General features: G+C 45.5%; 1 protein-coding gene and 1 pseudogene across 2 annotated transcripts in view; both read right to left on the bottom strand.

Moving 5' to 3' along the window:
* LOC147439077 (rhomboid-like protein 20) overlaps nt 1-19,239 on the bottom strand; it is an 85,156-nt gene that overhangs the window by 29,382 nt on the left and 36,535 nt on the right. The gene's annotated exons all lie outside the window — the stretch shown is intronic.
* Nucleotides 881-4,523, bottom strand: LOC147439078 (uncharacterized; annotated as a pseudogene).

The raw sequence follows: 19,239 nt of genomic DNA, 5'->3' as shown, positions 1-19,239 counted from the left end.
CCACGGACACATAGGGTTGGATGTGTCACGTGACAATACTTCACCTCTATGTGCTTTGTCTTGGCATGAGAAACGCGATTCCTTGCAAGCATAATAGCACTCTGACTATCACAATGTAGCACAGGAACGTGTGACTTGATGCCAAGCTCTTCTACCAAACGCATGAGCCATAAAGCTTCTTTGCTTGCCTCAGTGGCAGCCACATATTCAGCCTCAGTGGTAGACAAAGCAACACATTTTTGCAGTCTAGAAATCCAAGAAACTGCACCTCCTGTGAAAGTAAACACATATCCAGAGGTAGACTTTCTGCAATCTGGATGTCCAGCAAAGTCTGCATCTGTAAAGCCATGCACAGATGTCTCACTCTTCCCAAAACAAATGCATAAGTCTTTAATGCCTTTCAAGTATCTCAAGATACATTTCACTACTTCCCAATGCTTTTTGCCAGGGTTACTCATGTACCTGCTCACCACTCCCACCGCAAATGCAATGTCAGGACGTGTGGCAACCATAGCGTACATTAAACTGCCAACGGCTGATGCATAAGGAATCTTGGCCATTTCATCCCGCATATCATCTGTCTTTAGGCAATCCTGTGCAGTAAGTTTTACATATGGAGGCAACGGAGTACCAATTGCCTTTCCCCCTTCCATATGAAAGCGATGCAACACCTTATCAATGTAACCTCGCTGAGATAGATACAGATGCCTGTTGGGTCTATCTTGAGAGATAGCATGCCCAAAATATGATTAGCATTACCAAGATCCTTCATGTCAAAGCGTTTCCGTGAGCTTTGCTGTAATGCAGACTTAGACTTCCATCACTGGCCTTTTTGGTATACAATAGTGATCGGAATTACATCTTCTGTACCCCTGAGACCTCATGAATGTATCAAACTTGTGAACCATGCATGTGGAGACTGTTTCAAACCATACAGGCTCTTCAAGAGTCTACAAACTTTCTTCTCTTGTCTCTTTGACACAAAACCTTCTGGCTGCATCATATAGATTATCTCAAGCAAATCACCATGCAAAAACGTTGTTTTTACATCCATTTGCATTAATTTCATATCTTGAGAAGCAACCAGAACCAAAACAAGGCGTAATGTGGCAAGCTTCACGACAGGAGAGAAAATCTCATCAAAGTCAACACCATGCTTTGCTTGTACCTTGCAACCCAACGTGCCTTGTACTTAGAAGAAGCATCAGATGTGACCTTTGTCTTGTAAACCCATTTACATGGCAGAGCCTTATGCCCTTTAGGCAAACCAACCAAATGCCATGTATGGTTCTTCTCCAAAGACTGCATTTCCGAAACCATTGCTTTGAACCATTTCTTACTGTCATCATGTTGCATAGCCTCTTTATAACAAGACGGCTCACCACAATCAGTAAGCATGACATAGTCCAAAGAAGGTTCATATCTATCGGGAAGCCTTGTCACCCGAGTAGACCTACGCACCCAATGATCCATAACAGGTGGATTTTCAGCCTGTAAGTCATCAAAAACAGCAGGTTGTTCAGCTGGTTGCATCACATCAACGGGCTGCCTATAGCCATCAACCTGTTCCCCAACCTGTGGTGCATCAATGGCAACTTCTTGGGGCTGATTTTCAGCACCATTTTCAGCATGCATTTGCTGCTGAACATTGGGCCTTCTTGGCTGTCCATAAGTCACATCTTCACGAAAAACAACCCGCCGCACTTCCTCAACTCTTATGGGTTGTTTATGCATGCAATTTTCATTGAAGATGGCATCATTGCTGCGTATGATTTTCCACAATGTGGGATCCCATATCTATACCCCATTTCACCATCCTCACCATATCCTAGGAAAATACATTTACTAGACTTGGCTTCAAGTTTGGTGCGCAGTTCATCCGGATGTGAACAAAGGCCTCGCAACCAAACACTCGCAAATGTGCATATGGGGTTGCTTGCCGGACCACACCTCCTCAGGCACCTTTCCACCCAAAGTCTTACTCGGTGAGCAATTAATCAAGTGAATAGCTGTTTGCACAGCTTTTGCCCAAAAACCATGAGGTAATGCGGCATGTGATAGCATACTCCGAACTTTCTCGTGGATAGTCCGGTTTAACCTCTCTGCAACTCCATTTTGGGAGGGAATAAAAGGAGAGTGAGCTCTCTTTCAATGCCTCTAGCAGCACAAAAGTCAATAAATGCTTTTGATACATACTCTCCACCATTATCTCAGCGCAAAGACTTAAGCTTCTTGCCAGTATGATTCTCAACAAACGCAAGAAACTTCTTAAAAGTATCCAAAACATCACTTTTAGCACGTATTGGATACACCCACACCTTACGTGTAGCATCATCGATAAACGAGACAAAATACTTCTTTCCTCCTAAGGACAACTGGGGCATTTCACATACATCTGAATGAATTAAGTCTAACCTGTCATCTCTTGTGCGGTGTTTGAGTGTGCTTACCATAAATACAGTGCTCACAATGAGAAAAATCAGCATACCTCAAACACGGCAAATAACCACAACGAGACAGAGTTTCCATTCCTCTTTTACTCATGTGTCCCAACCGGCCAAGCCACAAAGAAACACTCGGCTGCTCGGCCACGACGACAACATGATCACACACACTGGATATAAGGTGTCCACTTTGCAACCCTTGGCTACAATCCGTGACTCTTTACATATATTCCACCTGCTATCACCAAAAGTGGTGTGATAGCCTTCATCATCCAGCTGCCCTGAACTGATCAAACTCTTCTTGAGTTGTGGAACATGACGCACTTTATGCAAAACAAAGGTCATACCATCTGCAAAAGCGAACTACACACTGCCAATTCCAGCTATATCACATGCATAATTATCCCCCAAATAGACAGTGCCATGCACCTCACCTGTGTACTGAGAAAACCAATCCCTGTGAGGTGTCACATGAAAAGAGGCACCTAAATCAAGGATCCAAGTATGCATGTCCTCACTAGAACCCATAGCCAAGGTATATGCATCAAAAGAAGAGGCATTGAGTACATCATTGCTGTTGTCACTCTCACAGCTACTTGCAACATTTATTTCCTCAATCAAAACATTGCTCTTCTTTGCATTTCCCTTGTCCTTTGCATCTGTTTCAGCACCTTTGCTTTTCTCTTTCTTCCACTCGAAACATTCGCGTTTATAATACCCTTTCTTACCGCAATGGTGGCAACTCAACATCTTTCCTGCGAGATTTGCTGCGTGCCTTGCCCTTATGGTCAAACTTCTCCCTTTGTTGGGACCTGCCCCTCAAGTGCAATGCATTAGAAGAACCCCCAGTGGTGTTCTTCCTGTTCATCTCTTCCATGAGGAGAGAACTCTCTATATCCATATATGTAAGTGTTGCACTCGAGCTACTGAGAGCTGTCCGAAAAATATCCCAACTCTCGGGCAATGTGCATAGCAGAAAAGTGGCTTTGAACTCGTCGTCAATCTCAAATTTCGGACTTAAGAGTCGGCTGAAAATTGAGTTGAGCACATTGAGGTGCACCGACATTTGCCTGCCCTCCTTCATACGGAGATCGACAAGCTTCTTAAGCCAGTAAACCTTACTAGCCGCACTCTGCCAAGGTGGAAAGGTACAGAGTGTACGGTACGTAATCAGTACATAAGGTACATACTTCTGTACGGATCGGCCTTTAAGGTACGTGACCAGTACGTAACATTTGTAACAACAAAAAGAATAGTGACTTTAGCCTTTTTGAGCCTATACATACTAGGAACTACATAGAGTCTAAACACTTCAAACATCCATTAGATATTGCTTCAATGTCCATTAGATACTGCTTCAAATGTTATCCGTACTTAACTCTTAGAATACATTACTTAGTCAAATTTCAATAGCACTAAACATGAGTCGCGATTGCGAAAAGTTAAAACTTAAAACTTTAACATACCATGATACCGGAATCAAAATACATAAAACATCAAGAGTCAAGATTGAGGACTGACTATCAATCCTCATACAAAGATGGATACATCATACTATGGTGACCAGTCTAGACTCTACCATCAAAAAGACAGAAAAATGGGAATACACTATATATTACAATAAACTTTAGTCCATTGCCCGATGGGAAGATGCCCCTAAAAATAAAAAAAAACAAAAAATAAAAAACGTACACTATCTATCCGTACGTGCGGAACCGTACCGTACGACTGTACCGTACTGTACGGATCCGTACGTACATACGGATGCAACCTTGCACTCTGCTGTGCATACAAATCATCCAATCTCTTCCACATGTCCCAAGCTGACTTTTCGTTCTCAACATTGAACAATAAGCTGTCAGACACTGAAAGCATAAATCGTGGAACAAGCTAACTCGTCCACTTCCTCCCATTCCTCATCCGACATGTCAATAGGTTTCTGTCCCTACACTTTAATCTGTTTTGCATGTTTCTTTTGCAGCATCACATTATAACATTGCTTCTTCCATATCGCAAAGTTATGGGCCCCTTCAAGCTTCGAATGTGCAAAAGATTGCCACTTTCACTTCTTGAAGCCATCCCAAGTGAGTGCAAATGCTAAAAACCTGATTTGGCGACTTAAACACGCCCAAATGTGCGCAAAGAGGCCAAAAACAGCCTGCTGTACCAGAAAAACAGCAACCGATTTTCACTCAAAATCAGTCCACAACGGCTTATGTTCACTCACAAACCCTTACCAAAGGTTTCCACAAGGTGTAATACATCTATTGCTTGCTGAAATTCATCGTTTTAAGGCAAAATTCAGACATGTAAGCACCTGTTTTAATGAATTTTCAGACCGGTACTAGTGGAAATGCCTGTAAGAATGACCTATGAGACTCGCCCTGCTGAGGTCAATTTCAACGAAAATTGACTGCTGTTCGCCAGTTTTCGAAACCCTAAATTCGCGGAAATGGTCACCGTGGGTCTGTTCTACACAATGAGGAGACTCCTTCGCGACAAGTTTCAGGCAAATTGGCAGAAATCCCTGCGCGCAGCGAGCAAAATCGAAATTCTGATCTGTGCTCACAAGATGGCTCTTCTGGGAAACCCTAGGCTGTGATACCACGTGTGGGGGAGGGGAAGAAGAAGCCTACTTGGTGCCTCTTGTGATGGCGATGGAGAAGAAGGGAGGAGCGTGAAGCAAGAGCAGGCGTGGAGAGAGAGAGAGAGAGAGAGAGAGAGAGAGAGAGAGAGAGAGAGAGAGAGAGAGAGAGAGAGTAGCGTACGATTTTGGGAGAAGAGTCCGTGTATTGAGTTTGGGGCTTTCTCTTTATTATGAGTAAGTGACCTAAGGGTCCAAGGGCCATTCACATTTGAGCCCTTGGACTCGAGGCTTAAAATGCCTTTATAAACATTATTCCCTAACATCCCCATCAACCTATAGACCTCTCCGACCAATTGCATGACAGGAAACACGTAGGTAAAAAAATTTCGGAACCGGATAAAGAGAAGCCAAAACCAAGGAGGCTTCGCCCCCCTAAGGTACGATCTTTTGGGTTTGTTTGTAAGAGACCAAACTCATTTCAGTTTTGTGTGGATTTCAAGGTACTCAAGACAAGGATGGTCAAATTCTCGAAGCCAAGACCTCACATGGCCATTCTTTTGGATTCTCTATTAGGCACAGCGAGTTTCTAGAGTGGCCTGACAAGTTGCCTCCACGGGACTTCCAAGGAGCAATCCAAAAGAAGAACCACCAAAGATCATTATTACGGCCAAACACACCAAGCCGAAGCGTTTTCCAATGCTTCAATTTCAGTTTAGTAACATCTCTGCAAATTCAAGGATCAAGGGACGCATGAAGTGGCTTGGGTGGACGAGGAATTTTTCATCGACTTCCCAAATTTGCTAGCCTCATACAAGGAGGCCATGCAAATCTCACATTAAGCAGGAGGGGATGTCACGTGCACATGGCTCTATGTGCCACGTGGACATGCTTCATCGACTTCCACAACCAGTTTTCCCCTTCTTCCTAGATAGGACTGTCTAGAATCCTAGGACAATTAGTACCGGTAATTTTGTGAGCCTGTTTGCAAGACCTCCATGTCCGGACAAGTCCATTAGGTTAGGCTTTCCAGTTTTGGAAGCCTCTTGCATAAATGGTTTGTATACGCATTTTGACATATGGTATTACACTACGGTGGGCATCTGGCATGACGTGCATATAGTTCTAGGTTAGAGGAATCCAACAAGCCATTCCCCGCGTAGATCACATTCCCAGGGGGCAAATGTGTGACAGCCTAACTTTGTAATAAATCATTTTAATGATTTATTTGTTGGGTGTGGTGGACGGATTGCCCTACCTAAGCCTAAATAAATTCATAAGTGCAATTTCAGCCCTATAAAGGGACCAAGGAGCCTAGCGTTTGCAATCAGATTGAGATAGTGCTAGTGGAGAGCAAAGCCATTCCCAGCGTTTTGCAAGATTCATCCCTAGAGTTTTCAGCAAGCAGAAGTGTTTTGGTGTTTCCTCGCCAAATCAGCCCTAGCGCTGCAGGTTCTGAGCAGATCAACCAGCGTTTTCAGGTTTTCAGCCCATTCCATCGCCAGAACACGGCTCGGAACTGCACTCGCGTGCTTCCCGTTGCAGCCCGATACTTCGGCAGCCCATCGAGCCTTGCCTCGCTGGCATTGAGTGCTCTATTGATGTCCATCATCGGCTTCGTCAAGATTTGCGTTTTCAGCCCTTCATTCCTCTCGCATCTGGAGTGCAAATCAGCCCCTTGGTGGCCATCTGTTGATTTTTTGTGGCCCAATTGGGAGAATGTAGCTCTCTAAGGAATGCCAAGAATCATCGTCTCATTCATGTGTTCATCTGGCAAGCATACAAACTGATGCGGACATGAACATCAAATATAACATGCATGAAGTGACAAAAATCACCAAAATTAGAGGTGGCGAGTCAGTAGAGTCTACACTTGAGGTACTGCATTGTGTATACATTCCATTTACACAATCAAAAGCAAATACCCCATCGGGTTGAGAGGGTTGGTTGAGACCCCATCGGGTGTCATTCTCCTCTTCTCTCTCTCTCTCTCTCTCTCTCTCTCTCTCTCTCTCTCTCTCTCTCTCTCTCTCTCTCTCTCTCTCTCTCTATACTGCACTCTCTCATTCCCTCTCTTCAGGGAACAATAAAAGGAACCATCATCCAAGCTAAAAGGAATCACTAACGCAAGAAAAGAAGTAAAGGATTTGTGGAAGTGTAAAACCTAGATCTTCACCATATTCAATTCCGCAACACCTAACAACTCATCTCTCCAAACAATACGAATGAGAGGGTGCAACTCTTCCTTGAATAAAACAGCCACACCTCCTGATCCACATCCTTTATGCTCTAATCTCACCTCCTGTCTACAAGTGGTCTCCCAATGGTATCCCGTCACTCTAATACACCAACATCTAGCTTCATTGATCCATTCCAGTTCCATACTGGCATTTTAAGGCTAGTTCCATAAGTCTTGCACCATCGTGTAGTGCGTCTTTCCAAGATTACTACTCTCCCCCCTCTATAGAAATCAAGTTTTCCCTTCTCCCATACAGCCTTGATTTCTCGCATCAGCTCTTGCATGTGTGCAATTTGCGCTAAAGTGAGGTCATCGCCCAGAAATATCCCAATTTGTTTAAGAGTTGGTTTCTTCTTCAAGAACTCTCTCCTAGTTTCCACAGTAGGGAAACGTAAAATGATTGCTCTTTCCTTAGAACTTCCTCCGCACCGTTTCCCTTCTTCCCCACTCTCCATGCACCTGTGTGTGTGGCTTCAGAAATGTCCGTCCGTTTCAAGAGTTCTTTCACTTCTTCTTCCACATTTCCAATGTCCTTAAGGCTTGTGACACGCATGTGGAGGGCTCTAGTCTTCCTTTTCTGCTCTTTCTCAATGGTCATATTGATAATGGTGGTTGTCGGTGTAGCTTCAGCCATCTTGGCTTTTCCCTTCTTTGCAACCTCAATCCACTATTCAGCTTCAGCAACCTTTTGCATTTTGGTGAGGACATCCGCCCATGAAGTGGCTGTTCTCGACTTTTGCTCTTCCTCTTCCTGGAGAGTTTTCACCTGTTCTTTCATCTTCTGAGCTACTTAATCATTGAAGGCTGAATTTCTCCCTCCTTTCCAAGGATACTTTTACTCTTACAAGCTATCAATTCTCCCTTAAGTTCTTCAATCAATGTATTAATTGCACTTGAGCGTTTTTCCATATCTGATTTCCACGACTCGTTAGTAGCAAAAGTTTCATCTAACATTTTTTGCATCACAGCATCCATTACCTGCACCTCTGCTCTCACAATAGCTTGCATCTCCCCTTTCCATGCCATGTACATCTCACCACGCTTATCGAGCATCGCTTTGTCCAACTCTTTCCTCATGTGCATACATAGCATTTCTATAATTCTCCATAGTTGCATACATTTCTTTCTCAATGTCACCCCTCATAAGGTTCAACTTGGTCCTCATCATCACCTCTACCTTCTCAAATATTAGGTCATCCTTTACCCTGGATAGTTTCCCTGCTCAGAGAGAACCCAGCGACAATGTGGTCCTGACTTTTCCTCCTAAATGTAACTTTTGCTTTGGGCAGGATTTGATATGCATCTGGATCTCAAGTATTGTCTGGTTGGTCCACGACAAGAGAGAGAAGACGAACTATTGTGCAAGAAACCTATTGCCCAGTCGTACGACCCCACTGCATCTTGCGCGACTTGTTGTAGTGCGAGAATAGCCCACGTACTTCGCGTTGCTTGCTGCCCTATCTTAGTTTGCCCCCGCTTCGTGTAACCTAGCAAGGCGAGAGAGAGAGAGAGAGAGAGAGAGAGAGAGAGAGAGAGAGTTTACTTCCCTCATGCAAGAGCAAGAGAGAAAGAGAGTGCCAACGGCAGGTGCTCAGTTGCCTTCACAGTAGGATGAAGACCTGCAAGAGGAGGCTTGGAGGGGGGGGGGGTGAAACGAACTCGAAGTGGATCTCCCGGCTACGCAGACCTACAGACGCACATCGGACGAACCATCCAACCTCCCCCGTGCTGGGGCTAGCGTCCGAGGACGTAGGCGTGCACCTGTAAGACCGAGCGTCCCATACCACCCGGCCTCACCTCCTCGAGGTGACCTCACGCACTCCTAGCCTCGCGGGCTAACCACTGTCACTCTGCCAATGGGGGTCGATAACTGCAAATGAGGCCTTGGCCTCCCTTTTATAATAATGCCCGGCCACACTTGCCAAGTTCACACAGTCCGCCCGGACACTGGACGCCCATCCCGATGGCGTCTAGGCTAGATCCCCTCTCCTGTAAGCGGGACATAACATACTTCCCCCCTTAAGAACCATTGATGTCCTCATCAATGAAATGGGGTTACTGAGCTTTCAAAGCTCTAACTGATTCCTAAGTAGCAAACCTTTCAGATTGACCCTTCCATTTAATTAAGTATTAGTCATAAGCCTTTTGGCACGAATGACGGGTACAATGATCTAAAATTGCCTCTAGTTCTCGAGGAATATACTCAGTTTGCATATCTTGCCATACATTTTCCTCGATAGGCACAACAACGTTGGCTTCACCTAATTTTTCTTTAAGGCGGCTGACATGAAACACCGGATGTACACTAATATTCGAAGGAAGATCCAGTTTATAAGCAACTTGGCCAATTTTCTTTGTGATAAAAAACGAACCACAATATTTAACTGAAAGCTTATAATGCTTTCCCGTTCGCATGGTTTTGGAATCCTTGGGTATCCTTAGATAGACCCATTGTCCCACATCTAGAGTCCTAAGAGATCTCTTTTGATTAGCATAAGTAGTGACTCGATCACGAGCCGTTCTTATACTATCCTTAGCCAATCGAATATTGTCGTTGTCTCGTCTCTCCAGCACGACTCACTTGGGTCTCCGGACCACCCAAGCCTGCCCCACTTCGACCTCATTCTATATCTTGCCAAAATAGCTATCGGGACGACATAGCCCTCGGTGAGAGAGAAATCCGTCGAGATTTCAGCCATAGATAAGGCATTAACCTCAGGAATCCTGCTGAGTGCATCGGCAACTCGATTGCTGGATCCTTTTCTATAACGGATCTCAAAGTCGAACTCTTGCATAAGCTCAACCCATCTAGCCTTCGGGCCTCTAAGATCACCCTGATCACAGACATAGCCCAACGAGTGATGATCTGTCCATGCAACAAACGTAGAGCCACACAAGTAGTGTCGCCATTTCCTCAAGGCGTGAACTACGACGTAAAGCTCCTTCTCGTACATTGGATAACGCATCTCAGCGTCAGAAAGTTTCTTACTTTCAAACGCAACAGGACGTCCATCCTGGTATAATGCCGCACCAATGGCATAATCACTAGCATCCGTTTCAACCACAAACGGTTTGCTAGGATCCACAATGTGCAATATTGGCACAGTAGTCACCAAGTGCTTTAGTGTCCGAAAGCTCTCGTCGAGATGCTCATTCCAGACAACAGGGGGGTACCTTTACGGTGAGGACCCGAAGTCTTCGACCCTTTCACCCCTCCTTTTAAAAGTTGCGTAAGCGGAGCAGCAACTTTAGAGTAATCCTTGATAAATTTGCGAAAGAATCCTGTAAAGCCTAAAAAGGACTTTACCTGACGCACATTCTTCAGAATGGACCAATTTCGCACTTAATCCAACTTTTCAGGGTCAACACGAATTCCATGATGTGACCCAAGTACAGAAGCTCTTTCTTGAAGAATTCACACTTAGAGGCCTTAGCATAAAGAATCCTCTAAAGCCTAAAAAAGACTTTACCTGACGCACATTCTTCAAAATGGACCAATTTCGCACTTAATCCAACTTTTCAAGGTCAACGCGAATTCCATGATGTGACCCAAGTATAGAAGCTCTTTCTTGAAGAATTCACACTTAGAGGCCTTTGCATAAAGCTTCTCAGTTCTCAGTACCTCGAGAACAGCGGGTATATGCGCTAAGTGCTCAGACAAACTTCGGCTGTAGATCAAGATGTCACCGAGAAATACAACAACAAAGTTGCCTAGAAATGGCCTTAGCAAATCATTCACCATCTGCTGAAACATAGCTGGAGCATTGGTCAAACCAAAAGGCAAGACCAAAAACTCATAGTGACCATAACACGTATGGAAACCCGTCTTGGGAACATCTTCTAGTTTGATCCGTATGTGGTGATAGCCTGATCGCAGGTCTATCTTCATAAAATACAACGCTCCATGGAGCCAATCTATCAGATCGCATATACGCGGGAGCGGATACTTGTTCTTGACAGTGAGCTTATTCAACCCCTTGTAATCCACGTAGAAGCGCATAGTGTTATCCTTCTTTCGAGAAAGTAACACTGAGCTCCCCACAGGGATTTACTTGGCGGAACAAAACCTCTATCGAGATAATCTTTCAGCTACCGTTGAATCTCGTCCTCCTCGGTTTTATTAAACCGATAGAACTGCTTTGAGAAGGGCTGACTACCAGCCACCAACTCAATGCCATGATCTACTCCTCTCGAAGGCGGCAAGCCAGGAGATAGATCATCAGGAAAGACATCCTTGAAATCAGTCATGATTTCTCGCATAAGGTTGGATTCGTCGGAATCCTCAAGTTCAATAGAAGAACATGAAACATTTTTACGAAATTCATTGACAGAGCACCAAGCCCTAATGAATCAAAACAAGCAGATGGTACACATTGATAAAAGTCAACATCAAAAGACTTTGTATCTTTATACATTTCCAAAACAGTAACAATTGGTATTGCAAAACCATTATTTACAGAAATCTGATTACAAAGCGAAACAGATACATGAGACACGTCTTGCTTAACAGAAACAAGAGAGTGATGTACATAGTCTATATACAATGAGTCTTGTTTATCATAAAACCATGGAATTCCTAAAATAACATCTGCTCTATTCAGACGCATGATGTGGAAATCCAGGTTCTCTTTGTAATCAGCTAGCTCGAGCGACAAATCTGGAACCATCTAATTCCATACATCCGTATTCTCGCCACGAGCCATCTTCACGCGATACTCATGGCCACTGTCCCACGTCCGCAGGCCTAGTTTCTGCACCAATTTTGCATCCACAAAATTGTGTGAGCTTTCATTATCAAGGAGTACGGTCACATCGTGACCATTGATCTTCCCAGGGAAACGGAGAAGATCGTGCTTATCAAACACTTTGGTGCTAAAAGTACAATTAGTGTATGAACTGTGCGCTAAATGATGGATTCCAACTTGAATGACATAAAATTTACCTGAGATCTCGTGAATTTGAACCGAAGAACGACCTTGTAGTTTCTGTCTTCTTCTTGGGGCAATCCTTGATTTGGTGACCTGTCTGACCACATCAGAAGCAAGCCCCCTTCTTCACTACATCAACAACTGAAGCATTTTTGGGTTTCTTCTTCTCTTAGTAACACGCTGGTTGAAGCTATGAAAAGTGCTTGTAATCCATGTGTATAGAGCATGCGTGAACAGAATTTGAACATTACCTGGAACGTCGTCACGCTGCACATCCTAGCTGGAGGATCCATGGCAAAGTCCGTGAAAAATTGAAAAATTTCAGCGAAATTGGGGCCTTTTCTGTACTTTTCGATCTCGCAAAAGTTTGTTTTGTGAAAAGCTTTGTGTGTCGGCGTGAGCACATGAAGGCGAGCAGGTGATGGTGGGAGCACGAGAGTGTGAGAGGGTGAGAGAGAGGAGCGGTGGGAGAGAAGCAGAGGGCTGAAAACTGAGTTTTTCTACAAAACTCGCTCTCTGTAAGTGGTTTTTTTTTAATCTGCAGGTTTTAGACCATGCTTAAAAAAACCCCAAAGTGTCCTAGCCTTTATTAAAATAAAGGGGGTCGCTTAAACATGAGGGAAAAAAATCAAAAAGGGGATAGCGCAAGAGAATTCGAAGGCTGAGAGAGCTCACGATTGACGCGTGGAGAGAGAATCGAAGTAGGAGACATGTGCCCACCCGTGGCCAACACGCAACAGCTCGTGTTCTCCTCCTCAACAGAGAGGAAAGAAAAATCCATGCTAGACTTGTTGCGTGCACTCTCTCTATGTCCTCTTGCGCAAACACTCTCTCTCCTCTTCTACAGCGCAAGAGCTCAGGAGCTCTCTCTCCTCTTCGCTGCATACTAAGAGCAGGCCCTCTCTTCGCTCCACACCGGAGACTACAAAGAGAATCAATGCGCTCTCTCTCTCTCTCTCTCTCTCTCTCTCTCTCTCTCTCTCTCTCTCTCTCTCTCTCTCTCTCTCTCTCTATTTACTCATTCTAGTACTACACACAAAGGAATAGAAAGAGAGTTTAATATACTGTGCTAAATTTAATGCCCAATGAGCAAATTAAACAGCATAGAGTGATTTTCATCCAAATTCACAAAAGAAATCAATAAATTAACAAATAGCTTCCTGATTTTCGGCTTCCTGCTTGTTAGATTGCTGAATTTTACCAATAATCAGCAAAAAAACACATTAAATTTCAAATGCTCACACGCTCCTGAGAAGAAAACAATTAATTAAAGAATCATTCCATCAAAAATTGCATGAAACAAATATTATCCGACTCGAACCAGTCTATAGGTGTGCACACGGTCCATTCCGTAGCCAAGCCGGCTCTGATACCATGAAACGAACTCGAAGTGGATCTCCCAGCTGCACGGACCGCCTACAGACGTGCGTCGGACGAACCACCCAACCATAGCCACCATCCAGCAGCTCCCCCATGCTGGCCAGCGTCCAAGGACGTAGGCGTGCACCTGTAAGACTGAGCGTCCCATACCACCCGGCCTCACCTCCTCGAGGTGACCTCGCGCACTCCTAGCCTCGCGGGCTAACCACTAGCACTCTGTCAGTGGGTGTCGATAACTGCAAATGAGGCCTTGGCCTCCCTTTTATAATAATGCCCGGACACTGGACACCCATCCCAACGGCGTCTAGGCTAGATCCCCTCTCCTGTAAGCGGGACATATTATTGGGGGAGGAAGTGAAATGAAATATTATATTAACTTCTTCAAAAGGCCAAAATGACCTATGAGCCTTGCATGCACGGAGGCACAACACGAGAGGAGTCCCCTATCCCACCACCACCTTAGATCAAATTTGTGCCCGCCCCTGTGGTGCCCCTTTTTGCGTTCGGTTTTTGCATTTTATTTGTGTTTTCTCAAAGGCTTTGGTTTGCTTTCTTTTTTTGCTGATTGTCTTTGCTTGCTTACTGCATGCGATTTGTTTTCTCAACTTCTCGGTATGTGTCTACTGTTGTTGTGTGTTTGATTGCTTGCATATGTGCTGGTGTGGGTATATGTGTCTGTTGGTGCTTGGTGTGGGTGTTGTATGGCTATTCGTACATCTTTTGTTTCTTTCTTGTTTTCTCTTGTTTGATCGGCAAGTGGGCTGCATATGTCCTTCGGGATGTGGTGATTGGAGTAAAGCCCCAGATTGCAATGCCGCTTCCCAATAAAAAGGTGGCTCAGCTTGCTCCGGATTGTTTCTATTGTCGATGCTCCGTTTTCCGCTCAAGCCATTGATGTAGCTCTTGATGCAGGCATGGTGCTTTGGTAGAGATGGAATTCAGGTGTGCACTGTTTAGTATGGCCTTTGGCCACAAAAGGAAGAAGTCTGATGTTCAAGGAATCTCCAACAACGTTTTTGACCTCTCGTTTTGTCCTTGGGAGGTGTTTCAATGGTTTGTTTTTGTCACGATGACATGTCATGATCTTAAGGGACCGTAGCTCTTTTGTAAAAAAAAACCAGTGAGTTTTTTAAAAGCTTTTGGGGCCAAGTGCCTATAAAAAAAGAGGTCAGGATACTATCAATTCCGAGATTGCAATGCTAATTGTATAAAGAAGTGTGTGCATGCACTGCGAACAATTGTAACCACGACAGCTCATTAATGAACTAAAGGAATAGCGCAAGGGGACCCTAGTTGAGCGACCAATGCTTCTATGGAATGGAAGTCCACCACTTTGCATCTTAGTCTGCAATGCCGCAAATGTAGTAGATGCCACCCTACCCGGGATTTCTAGGTAGGCATTCAACGTTTTCACATATGGGGGTCTGAATTCAGTTTGGTATGCCTCCAAGTGGATTCAGTTCATATAGACTAGGTGCTTTAGGATCCTACAGGTATAAATTTTCTCCGTAAGATGCGCCATCGGAAGGATGATATAGACAAGACCTCTCTTGAGACATTTAACTACAGATATTCCTAGTGGGTCATTCCAGAGGAATGACAAGAGCATTGTGATCGGGGATATCTAATGAGCCACCAAGAACGGACACTTCTAATGCGTCACTTTGGATGGTTGACTAGAGCATCAGGAAGAAAGTATTCGACAATCCGGAATGGACACATATGATGGATGACATAAAGCAACACTAAGGAGTTGTTCCCAATGTTTGGTGAGTGAGAGATGAAGCGATGGGACTCATCAATGCGTCACATGGTGAGTGTCACAAACGGGAGCGCATAACAATCTAAAATACATTCGGATAAATAGGATTTATCACTTATTACTGAAGCCAGAGGATATAGAGAGAGAAATATAGAGAGAGAGATAGAGAGTAAGAAGATCGACACAGTACTGGGGACCAGAAGATGGGCTGGTCCCCCCCCGTAATAGTATCTTTATTACTGAGGAGAAGTCTATACAAGCACTTGAACCGAACGTATTACCACGTTCGTTCTAGAATAAGACTTGATGGTTCCCGGAAGCCTCAGCTTCCGATTCTTAGGGCAAAACCCTATTCCAAGGAACTTCCGTTCCTTATTCCAATTCCTCGAGAATCAAGGTTCTCGCCTCTGGATCTCACCTTCCAGACTCAGGGCATGGCATCCCTGCAACTCTTTTCCAACTCTCTTTCCAGAGTCCTCTTCCCGCAGAACAACTCTGCTTTCCCGGACACGAAGTCCTTACTTGGGAATCCCAACTTCCGGATCACAACTTGAGAGACTACCTCTCTCTCCGATCCGTGGATCTACTTCCCAAACTCGGATACGAAACCCTTGGGCTGATCTAGCTCTAGTTCCTCAGAGCGCTTTTCTCCTGCAGAGGCTCATACCTTCCTCTGCTCCTACTCCCTCACTAAGAGGAAGTACACCTGCAAACAAATACTCAGAGTTCAGAACATGAAAATCGTTACCTTCAAAGTCTCGACGCTCGAAACGCAACTCGATTCTCGAAAAGCAATTCCTCGGAAGAGATCTCTCCATAGAAAATCCTCTCTTCCAATCCTACATACAAAAGAGGTGTGTTCTCGGGTTCCTTCTCGTAAATCAGCCCCGTCTACGACGTTTATGGGCTGAAAGCAGAGAAAAACAGCAACTTGTCGCGATGGAAACACGCTTCGTAGGCACTTCTTCGCGAGGGAACTCACGCATTGAGTCTTGGCGACATCTGGTACACTTGGGGCAGCCATGGGCATCACCGGCAACGTCTTCTTTACGGTTGAAATCTGCAGCAGCATCTCCTCCTTGCAAAGATTGGTCCTCTCCTTTGAGTGAGGGCATGTGATGCTTTTATAGCTCCTAGCCACGGGCACGAATAGCTGCTCGCGTAGAGATCGCAGCCGTTTTTTTTTTTTCAATTTTTTTTTCTTTTTTTTTCTGTTCTGCTAGAAAAAGAGAGAGAGAAAACGCTGGCTGATCTGTTGCCTTATTTATCAGATGGCTGCCCACTTATTAAGTGGGCGGCCGGCATATTTTAAAAATAGTCTGAACCTGCCCAAAAACTCAATAAAACCTTATAAGTTAAAAACAATGCTTTCACAGCACTTCCCAGGCATCCCTGGATATAAGGGAAGTATGTGCCACTTCCCCCAACTTGCCAGCCCCGTTTTCATGTGATTACTTGCGTCCCTTGTATTCGGCACTCTCTTATGATATTGATCATTCGTTCGCGTCCCTCACTCTCGTGTCCCTCTTGCGTTCAGTTTTCAAGTTGCGTTCTTGTGTATGCGTTTGCTTGCCTGCAGGTCCCGTTTGCATCGCAGGTGAGCCAGCGCGGCCCCGTTTCCGCGATGCCCCGAACGAGGGCGTCACACTTGGTATCAGAGCTTCGGCTCGAGTCCCCGCCGACCCGACGTCGGCCCGTGGCCCGTGGTTGTCACCACGTTTTCGGTCCGTCTGCCTCGTTTTTCCACGTTTTCTCCGCGTTCTCGGCCCGTGTTGCCCCGTTTTGCCCCGTTTCTCCACATCCCTTGCGCGATTGCCCCGTTCCTTGCGTTTTCTCCACGTCCCCCACAGTTTTTCACCGTTTTGCCTCGTTTGACCCGCGTTTCGCCCCGTTTTCACCGCGTTCTCCGCATTCTTGGCCCGTTTTGATGCGTTTCTCCACGTTCCCCATCGTTTTTCAACGTTTTACCTCGTTTTGCCCCGTCTTACACCGTTTGGGACCGGTTTTCATCGTTTTTGAGCCGTTTTTCACGGTTTTCGTCGTTTTGGACCCCGTTTTGCGCTGTTTTATAGTTTTTCAACGTTTTCAAGCCGTTTTCTCGCAGTTTTTCAGTTTTCGACATTTTTGAGTTTTTCTTTTCGGCTTCGGCCACAAAAGTACAGAAATGGCTGGAGATCAAGAATATGATGACGGATACAGAACCGAGCCTGATTTGAATAAGAAGGAGAAGAAGAAGAAGGAAACGAAGACACGACAAGATGCCCAAGACACAATAGAAAGGAGACTGGAGGCACGCATCATGGCCTCCGTGGAACAACAGATCAACTTGATGTCGACTAACCTAGGCGACCTGATTCAAACACAGCTAGGCTAGCGATACGAAGACCGCCCAGGCACCGGTAATGTCAACACGCGGCGTAACACACAAAGACGACCGCAACCCGAAGACGAAGACTATCAGGATGATCAAAGTGAAAGACGTTACTACAGCCCTGACAGACATCTAGAAGATGAAAACAGACTGGGAAAATTCAAACCCAATCCCCCAGAGAAATACAAAGGCCATCGCACCTCACTGGAACTCAACAAGTGGTTCAGCGAGGTAGAAGACTACATGCAGTGAAACAACATAGGCAGACGCAGATGGGTGCAAGTGGCCAAAACCTTTCTGGTCGACGACGCCTATGTATGGTTCCTCACTGAACAGCAATCAAAGCGCTGGGAGGACCTACAAAGAGACATGCTCAGCTACTTTGTCCCAGAGAATGAGGGCAACAAAATCAGAGATTCGTGGCGCAATCTACGCCAGGACAGCCACATATCAGAATACATTGTCAAATACCGTCGACTCATGCTCCAACTCCCATTGATGCACACAGCAGACAGGCTACATGGGTTCCTGTACGGCCTTAAGCCCTGGGCCCGTCGAGAGGTAGAAAAACAGAATCCCAACACCTGGGAAGTGGCCGCCAATATGGCAGAAAAGCTACGCGACACAAACCCCACACCAGGTTTGCCTCCAAATAACCCTCGCCCCAACAATTTTGCCCCCAACCACTGGCCTAACCCACCCGCCGGGCAAGGCCGCGGATATGTACACAATAACAGAAGCAATGTTGCCCGCCCACCACCACCCAATTCCAACCCGGGATTAGGCCGCGGAAATGGCGCCTTAGTCCCACGCAGCTCTTTTGCGAGCAATTCGTACAACACCACACCCAATAGTTTTGCCTCCAATACTTACAACGGCAATAATAACAACCCGCACCCCGATCGCGTCTGGTGCAGTGACTGCAGGCTTGCTCATGGTCCCAACTACGCATGTGTCCGCAAGAGAAATCAAGCATCCTCATCATCGAGCAGGGTCAACACCCTCCAAATAGACGAACCACCCTCCCCACCCAAAATAAGAGTCGAAGAACTGGCTAGCCCTGTGGCTGACCAGCAACCCAGGATTGGAGCGGTATCCCTCCACCCTCAATGCATGGCAGCAGCGATAACGGACATCCAGAACCTGTATGTTCAGGCAACAATTGGATCCCAACCGCAATGGATCATGGTAGACTCAGGCGCTACACACAATTTTCTATCCCCGCAGTGCGCCGCTCGCCTGGGCCTACGCTTCACCACCGTCAACGAAACTACAGTCAAGTTTGCCCAAGGAAAGGATAGCAATGTAAAGGCAGCCCGTCAAGTCAGGATAGAGATGGGTGAATTCACATGTCGCCTTGACTTCATAGTGGTCCCAATGGACGACTTTGAGGCAATCATTGGTCTGTCCTTCAACGACAAGTACCTCATTGCACTCCTAGGCATGAAGGTGGACCAATTACTCCTGAATAATCAAGGCAAAGCAGTGACAGTCCAAGGCGCCACACTCACCACCAAGCAAGCCTTCACCC

The sequence above is a fragment of the Adiantum capillus-veneris genome, chromosome 16 (genome assembly GCF_014529385.1).
Source record: "Adiantum capillus-veneris isolate H3 chromosome 16, ASM1452938v2, whole genome shotgun sequence".
Lineage (NCBI taxonomy): Eukaryota > Viridiplantae > Streptophyta > Polypodiopsida > Polypodiales > Pteridaceae > Adiantum > Adiantum capillus-veneris.
The sequence above is the reverse complement of the archived record's forward strand: the minus strand, read 5'-3'. Positions and strand labels throughout refer to the sequence as shown.